Here is a 9,606-nt window from a genome sequence, read left to right on the forward strand (position 1 = left end):
CTATCTTCCGCCACGCGGAAGAGCTTCTCCACACTCCGAATCTCGGTCCACGTCCTGGCATGTTTCTCAACCGGGAAAGCTATTTCCTTCCCATTCCTCGTCGTCCCTCTCTCTCTCTCTCACACACACACACACACACACACACACACGCACGCACACACACACACACACACACACACACACACACACACACGCACGCACGCACGCACGCGCACGCACACACACACACACACACACACACACACACACACACGCACACGCACACGCACGCACACGCACACGCACACGCACAATTCTTCCTTTCAGAATTGATTGGAGAAGGTGGTATCTCTCTCTCTCTTTCTCCTTTTAGGACACGCCCGAGATAACTGATTTTTCTGCATTTGATGGTAGTTAGCAGCTCACTGTATGTGCTCTTTCTAGTACCTCAGCGTTGGTAACCCTATCGACCCAGGAGATTCGGAGCATACGCCTGATTATCCACATTTCGAAGTCGTAAGCCTTCAAGCAATTCATTGTGCCTATCTTGAGGATCCACGCCTCAACCCCATATAAGAGAACGGACCAGACATAACATTTGACTATCCTCTGATGTAATTTTAGATATAGGTTGTCATCGCAGAAGAAGGGGCTCATTTTGTTAAAAATGGCGCGAGCATATTCTATCCTGCATTTAACCTCTGCATCTAACCTCTCAGTCAGGATCTAGTAGGTCTTCGGTGATCAGATACTCCAAGTATTTGAACGAGGTGACCCGTTCAATACGTTCACCGTCGAGATGAAGAGTTGCAGAGTCATGATTTTGGCGGCTGACAACCATCAACTTCGTCTTGTTTATGTTAATTTTTAGTCCTGCTCTGCGTCCGGCTTCGGAGATTCTATTAAGTAGTAGTTGGAGATCCTCAATATTTTCGGCCAAGATGACCGTATCGTCAGCGTATTTTAGGGTGTTGATTCGTACTCCATTTGCTTTGATTCCAAGATCCAAATCGTTTATGGTCTCTTTAAAAATTTTATCCGCATAGAGATTAAACAGGAGGGGAGAGAGGATGCATCCCTGTCTCACTCCCCTCTGCACGACTATTCCCGGGGTTCTAGAGCTTCCAATTCGTATCTTGGCTTTCTGACGCCAGTATAAGTTCTTTATTATTCGAATATCTTTATCATCAACTCCGGCCTCACGGAGAAGCTCGATAAGCCTGGAATGCTGCACCCGGTCGAATGCCTTCTCGTAGTCCACGAAGCATGCAAATACATTCTGTCGGTGGTCGCGGCATTTTTGCAGGAGGACGTTGAAACCGAAGAGCGCCTCCCGCGTACCGAAGGCGTTCCTGAACCCGAACTGTGAGTCATCCAGGTCTATCTCGCATTTTGATGTTATACGGGCATGAATGATGCGAAGAAATGTTTCTAGCATGTGACTCATAAGGCTGATTAGACAATAATCTGCGCACTTTTTAAGGTGTTGTTTTTTCAGAATGGTTATAAATGTTGATTTCAGCCACTCCTCCGAGAGCTCCTCTGACAATGAGTCGTAGATTGAATAATCTCAGAATGTTATCTATGTTATCCTTGTCTATGAGCTTAATTATCTCCATTGGAATCTCGTCAAGATCGAGGGCCTTGCTGTTTTTGGCTATCGAGATGGCATGTAGTACTTCCGATTTGAATATCTCGGGACCTACCGGGTTTTGCTGTACAACTTCCACCGTTGTTCTGGTGTCTTGAAAGAGTTTGGCTATATGTATATGTTTGCCACATGTTCATGATTTCTCTTTCTTCTAATATGATCTTGTTTGCCTCGTCCAATATTATCATAAGGTTTCGTTTATTATACAGTCCAGCTACCTCCTTTACTTTGCCATGGATATTAAGTAGGTCATGTTTTGAAATGATCTTCTATTTTCTTACATTTTACGGTCATCCAGCGTTGTTTTGCTGTTTTAATTTCTTTCTTTATTGTGTTTTGTAGACTCCTGTACTCCACCAGATTGTTTTTAAGTAACTGACGCCTTTCCATCAGGACCAGGATATCCATGACTTTTTTTTGCGCACACAGGTGCCACTCGCTGGTATCGAGAACAGCCTGTTTTAATTCATTCTACTTTTTTATCATTTATATCAACGACATTAAAATCGATTAACTTAGGCATCTGGTTTAGCCTAATATTGAGATCTCTTTTAACTCTCTCCCTAACGTCAGCAGCATACAACTTAGAGATATCAATTTTCCTGCCAGCCGGCCTTCTTTTAATAGTTTTCAGTGTCAACACCATGTCGGCCACAAGTGGATTGTGGTCTGAACCAATGTCCACTCCAGGATAGGTTGTAATTTTTTTTACAATATTTCTGAAGCGTTTATTTATCAGGACGTAATCAATCTGATTCTTTATCGGTACGGGATTATCTGCAGAGTCGAGTGGCGATTTTCACGTGGCGATTTCCACAAGGCGAAATTTTGGAAGTTTAAACTATATGTATTAGTTATCATCATCTCTGCCTCTTGGCAGAATTCGAAGAGTCTGTCACCTCTCTCGTTGCATTGTCCTAAGCCATGCTCCCCGACTAAATCAGATCTTCTACCTTGTCCAATTTTGGCATTAAAATCCCCCATGATCAGGATGATGCTGGCGCTATGGAGACTACCAAGTATATTTTTGATGGACTGGTATAGCTTTTCGACCTCCTTGTCATACCCGCTATCCGATGTAGGTGCGTAAACCTGCACGAGGTTGATGTCAAATGGGTGCCCATGGAGCTGAAGAACCATAGCCCTATTCGTGATGCCGGTCACCCTCATCGCTTATCGAGTAATACAAAGTCCTCCCCTCCTGAGGGCATACACCCGCTCCTGACCAGTTCGCTTATGCCTATGAATTTGATCCTTATTCTTTTCATCTCCTTTATTGCATTCATAAGTTTTCCAGCCGTGAATAGGCTTCTGACGTTCCATGTGGACACGCGTAAATTGGACTTCACTAATTTGAGCCGGGAGATTCTTCGCACCCCCTGCCCATAGAAGGGCTGCCCGGGACTGGAGGCCGTTTTTATTTGCTTCCTCGCCATAGTGATTTCCTGGGGATTGAAATCCGAAGTGATTTCCCGTTGCCTTCTTTGGAATGTGTTCAGCCGTTCCTGACATGGAGAACAGACGCTGTTCACAGCTGCTCAATATATGGGACAGACGCTGTTAAATTCACCATTTAATTATTTATAAAAATAAAATTATCTATTAATGTTACCTATATTTATCAATTTGTAAGTTGTCGCTGAAGAATATTAAAATTAATTATAGCTTAATAATTATAATCAATATTCTAAAGATTTTATTTTTTGAATAGAAAATTATTTATTATGTAATACTACTATTTTTTGGCTTGCTAGTGGCTTTATCTTATCAGTAGTTTATCGGTAGCTATAAATATACATACGTAGTATTTTTAAACTAAATTTAATTTTTAATTGGATTAATTATATGGGTTTTTTTGCTTCCATCTTCTAATTTTTTTTCATGGAATATAAAAAAAAATCTCATATTGAAATTTGAAAATTGAAAAAAGTGTACACACAATTAATTTTCAAAATTAAAATTTCTGGAAACATTTAAAGAATATTATACATAACCAGCCTGCGCTTTGTCTTTTATAATTACTCTTAATTAATATTAATTTTTCTTTGCTTATATTATAAATCTTAGTAATTAACTAAATAAATAACAACTTTCAATGTTTTCTTATGTTATAAATTAAATTTATTATAATTTAAGTTGAGCATTTAGTTAACAGTTATTATTTAAATTTAGTTTAGAGTTGCATTTCTAACAATTTATTGAAAGCATTAAGGCTCCTGGGTGCTCACCGCGGCCATGGAATCGTGACGTCAGAGGCGAGAAATAACACGTTGAGATTTCTTAGATGCCATTTCTAAATAAAAACATATTTGCATAAAATAACACTTAAGATCTCTTTAATACACTTCTAAAAAACGTCGAAAACTATTCTTTTCGCTTGACAGTCAATCAACAACCGTAAAATGATCGAGATATCAGACTTTGACATGCGGAATGACTGCGCATGTGCAAAGACCAGACGGACTGGGCCTCATAATATTACATTTTACAGCTGTTGATTGATTATAAAGGGAAAAGGATAATTTTCGGCGTTTTTTAGAAGTGTATTAAAGAGATCTTAAGTGTTATTTTGTACAAATATGTTTTTATTTAGAAATGGCATCTAAAAAATTTTAGAGTGTGTTTTCTCGCTTCTGACGTCACGATTCCGACATGGTCGACAAGGTACCAGGAGCCTTAATAGTAATTTTAATAAAAACTAGTAAATTTCATGAGAAAATAAATAAATATTGTGAGAAGAGAATAGTTGGTGAATTTATCGGTCTAATTAAACAGTTAATTAATAGAAGAATGACCTAAATAAATTAAAAAATAGTTATAATGAAACTATCGTTGGATTACGACTATTACTTATAACTACTAAAATCTTATTTAGATTTCATAATATTGATGTTATTATACTAGAACATGGATTATAATGTCAATATTTTTTCTGTAGTTTATATGTATTAGCGATAACAATTTCGAAAACTTATAAATCTATTTTTGTTATTGTTACGCTTAGCTGTTGAAATCATTCTTAATAAGCAAACTGCGCGCAATATGCTAATAGATTGGTAACAGATTTATGCCCGATTCCTCCAACATGGTTCAAAATTTGAACCGAGTTTAAACTCCGATCAATGACATTTTGCGTTCTATCAAGTTTTTAGTGAAAGTTCAACTCATTGAACGGCGGTTATCGTAAACGCTAATTTTTGGCTGGTTAATGAGTTTGAATAGCGTTTAAGACTTAAATATGGCAGTGCTAAAAAAATATGACAACTGCAACTGTTTAGAAGTTATAATTTTGTGATTAATTCTTTTAGAAAATATATGATATATATATGATATAGCTTTTATGTTAAATATATTATTATTTTCTATTAGAATAATTCAATGTTGTTTCAGACATTAGAAACAACGATTAACATGCGCATGCATAAATAATATAATAAATATGAATTAAATTCATTAAAATATTAAATTAAATTTAAGGCCGATATTCATAGTCCGGTCTGATAAAGAATTTCATATCAAAATAAAATCTTTCATTGATTCCATAGCATCTTAAAAATAAACCTGAAATGATAAAGATTATTTTAGATTTATTGTAAAATGCTATGTAGTCAATGAGAGATTATCATCACAGATAAAAACTATAGTCGGATAAGATAGTAAAATGTTCCCCCGCGCAAAATGACTTAAAAGTATTTGTGCAATACTTCTAAACAAAAAAAAGTTTTTTAGCGTAGTTTATAACACTTTACCCCCTCCCTTTTCTACATAGTAAAAGAAACAAGTCTTTTTAATTTAATTTTTCTTGACATGTTTATGTTTATGTATACTTGATATAACAAATATGTTAACAAGAAAAAATGTTTCTTCTTCACAAGAAATTTTTAAAAAATTGATTTGTATTGAATTGTTTGAATTTTAAAAAATTTCTAAAATTAGAAAATGCGATTTTTAACAAGGTTCTTATCAAGGACGTCTTGAAAAAAATTCTCGAATATTTTTCTCAAAAATTGATAATTTATGCAATTTATTCAGAAAGAATTTTCTGATTGGTGCAACATATTTAAAAAAATTAAAAACCATATTTTTAACCTATTTTTTATTTGCATATAAATCTAAACTTATGCATTAAATATAGTTATGAATACTTATTATTAATATAACTATATCTATTTTAATGCTTATATTATAAACTTTCCATCGCTTATATTTAATCGCTTATATTTATAACATATTTCAATAAGTTTAAAAATAATTAATAAAATAAATTTAAAATATTTATAACTAGATTTAATGTATAAGTTTAGATTTATATGCATTTTATATGAAGAATAGCGTTATGTAAAAATAGTTTTTAAAAATGGTTAAAAATGGTTAAAAATGGTTATAAAAATAGTCTTTAATTTTTATAAATTTTTTGCATTAATGGAATATTCTGAATAAATTGCATAAATTTTCATTTTTTGAGAAAAATATTCGAGAATTTTTTCAAGGCGTCACCTCTATAAAAACTTAGTGAAAATCGCATTTTTAAATTTTAGGAATTTTTTAAAATTTAAACAATTCATTAAAAAACAATTCAAAAAAATTTTTTTAAACGAATAATATTTTTTCTTATTAACATATTTTTTATATCAAGAATTCTTATTTATAAACTTGTATCAAGAATAAGCATAAACACGATAAAAAAAAAAAATAGAAAAAGCATGTTTTTGCTATGTAGGAAAGAGAGATGGAGGTTATGAACCGTTAAAAAATTTGTCTTTTTGGTTTAGAAATATTGCGCAAATACTTTTAAATTAAATCATTTTGCACGGGAGCACTTTTTACTATCTTATCCGATTATAAACTTTAAGAAAATTTTCAATGTTAAATCCGTCATGCTGACTTTAATATTATATTTGGATTAATTTTTCTCTTCTCCTCGCAGCAGAATAAACATGACAATTGGTTTACCAATGCAATCTAGAGAAAACACCATTTTATGTGAACAATCAAGCAACCTCAGATCAAATAAGCAATTTCGTTAAGGACAATGTTTTATCGTATTTTTATTAGAAAATTTTTACGTACATTTCATTAATATATTTTGATTTCTTCACAAAATAATTATTAATTACTGTCCATTTCTTTTACTTTACAATTTATATTTACTTGTTAAAATTATAAATATTTTTTAACACATTTCCATCACAACTGTCAACTAATTATTTAAAAGTTTAAAATAATATTTTTTATTATAAGCCGAAATGTGTGTATTTAATTATTATTATTTAACTTCATTTTATAATTTAATTGTTATCAATTTTTTTCGTGATTTCTTTTACTTATTTATTCATTTCATCAATTAGAAGTCTACAAATATATAAGAAATTTTTAAATTATCTTTTTTTACTTTTTTAATAAAATACCACAAAAGTTTCAAAAAATCCATTAAATTGTTTTAAGAAAAAAAATTCACAAAAGCTAGCAAATTATACAAAGTTCTCTCCTTAATTATATGCACCAATCACATCATTAGATACAAATATAATTTGAGTTAGCACTCATAAGGTATACGTTTAGTTGATCGTAACAAAAGTAAAGTTGGTGGAAAGCAAAACAAGTTGATCGAAGATTAAACTCCGATCAAAGTTGAACGCAGTTCAGTGGAACACTGAACTGAACCACGTTGGTGGAAACGGGCATTAGTCATTAAATGAGATAAAAAAATGTAGATTCAGATTAGTATTCAGAAAGCTCTTATGCCCGATTCCTCCAACATGGTTTGAAATTTAAACCGAGTTTAAACTCCGATCAATGACATTTTGCGTTCCACCAAGTTTTTAGTGAAAGTTCAACTCAGTTGAACGGCGTTTATTGTGAACGCCAATTTTTGGCCGGTTAACGAGTTTGAACGGCGTTTAAGCAGAAGACTTACAATTAAATATGGCAGTGCTAAAAAAATATGACAACTGGAACTGTTTAGGAGTTATGATTTTCTGTAATTAATTCTTTTAGAAAGAGATATATATATATATATATATATATATATATATATGATATATATGTGATATAGCTTTTATGTTAAATTATTTTCTAACTAGAATAATTCAATGTTGTTTCAAACATTAGAAACAATGATTAACATGTGCATGCATAAATAATAAATATGAATTAAATTCATTAAAATATAAAATTAATTTTAAGACCGATATTCATAGTCCGGTCTGATAAAGAATTTTATATCAAAATAAAATCTTTCATTGATTCCATAGCATCTTAAAAATAAACCTGAAATGATAAAGTTTATTTTAAGTTTATTGTAAGATGCTATGTAGTCAATAAGAAATTCTTTTACCATCACAGATAAAAGCTATAGCCGAATAAGATAGTAAAAACATGATTCCCCCGCGCAAAATGACTTAAAAGTATTTGTGCAATACTTCTAAACAAAAAAAAATGTTTTTTAGCGCAGTTTATAACTCTCCATCTCCTACCTTTTCTACATAGTAAAAAAATCATGTTTTTTAAATTTAATTTCTCTTGATGTGCTTTATGTTTATGAATACTTGATATAAAAAATATGTTAACAAGAAAAAATGTTTCTTCTTTACAAGAAATGTTTTAAAAATTGATTTATTGAATTATTTGAATTAAAAAAAATTCCTAAATTAGGAAATGCGATTTTTACAAGGTTTTTATAGAGGACGCCTTGAAAAAAATTCTCCAATATTCCTCTCATAAATTGATAATTTACGCAATTTATTCAAAAAGAATTTTCTGATTGGTGCAACAAAAAATTCAAAACCATATTTTTATGCTATTTTTTATATGCATATAAATCTAAATTTATGCATTAAATCTAGTTATGAATACTTATTATTAATATAACGATTTTTCTCTCGCATCTAATTTTTTAGGAGGGTTAGAGGGGATGTATTGAATAAAAATCTCAAGTATGAGATTATTCCATACAAGACTTGGCAGTATACCAAGTAGTAAAATTCGTGCCCTGTGCACAATTAATTTAATTCCAGCGAAAAATTAAATTTCGTTGGAATACGCATCAACATCCGCGTTCGGCTCTTAAGGCCTATCACTTATATTTGTATTAAATGTATAAGTTTAGATTTATATGTATTTTATGTGAATAATAGCGTTATTAAAAATAGTTTTTAAAATGGTTAAAAATGGTTATAAAAATAGTCTTTAATTCTTTTAAATATTTTGCACTAATCGGAAAATTCTGAATAAATTGCATAAATTATCATTTTTTTGAAAGAAATATTCGAGAATTTTTTTAAGGCGCCACCTCTATAAGAACCTTGTAAAAATCGAATTTTTTATTTTAGGAATTTTTTAAAATTTAAACAATTCAGTAAAACAATTTAAAAAAAATTTTTTTTTAAACAAATAACATTTTTTCTTATTAACATATTTTTTATATCAAGAATTCTTAATTATAAAATTTATATCAAGAATAAGCATAAACTCGTTAAAAAAATTTAATTAAAAAAAAACATGTTTTTGCTATGTAGGAAAGAGAGGGGATGAAGGGTTATGAACCGTTAAAAAACTTTTCTTTTTAGCTTAAAAGTATTGTGCAAATACTTTTAAATTTAAATCATTTCGCACGGGGGCACTTTTTACCATCTTATCCGGTTATAGACTTTAAGACAATTTTCAATGTTAGATCCGTCTATAAATGCTGACTTTAATATTATATTTGGATTAATTTTTCTCCTCTCCCCTCGCAGCAGAATAAACATGACAATTGGTTTATCAATGTAATCGAGAGAGAACACCATTTCATGTGAACAATCAAGCAGCCTCAGATCAAATAAGCAATTTCGTTAAGGACAATTTTTATCATATTTTGATTTTTATTAGAAAATTTCTACGTGCATTTTATTAATATATTTTGATTTCTTCACAAAATAATTATTAATTACTGTCCATTTCTTTTACTTTACAACTTATATTTATTTATTAAAATT

Source organism: Prenolepis imparis, unplaced genomic scaffold, assembly GCF_030444845.1.
Source record: "Prenolepis imparis isolate NDT839.2.m4 unplaced genomic scaffold, iyPreImpa1.0 SCAF_2, whole genome shotgun sequence".
Taxonomy (NCBI): domain Eukaryota; kingdom Metazoa; phylum Arthropoda; class Insecta; order Hymenoptera; family Formicidae; genus Prenolepis; species Prenolepis imparis.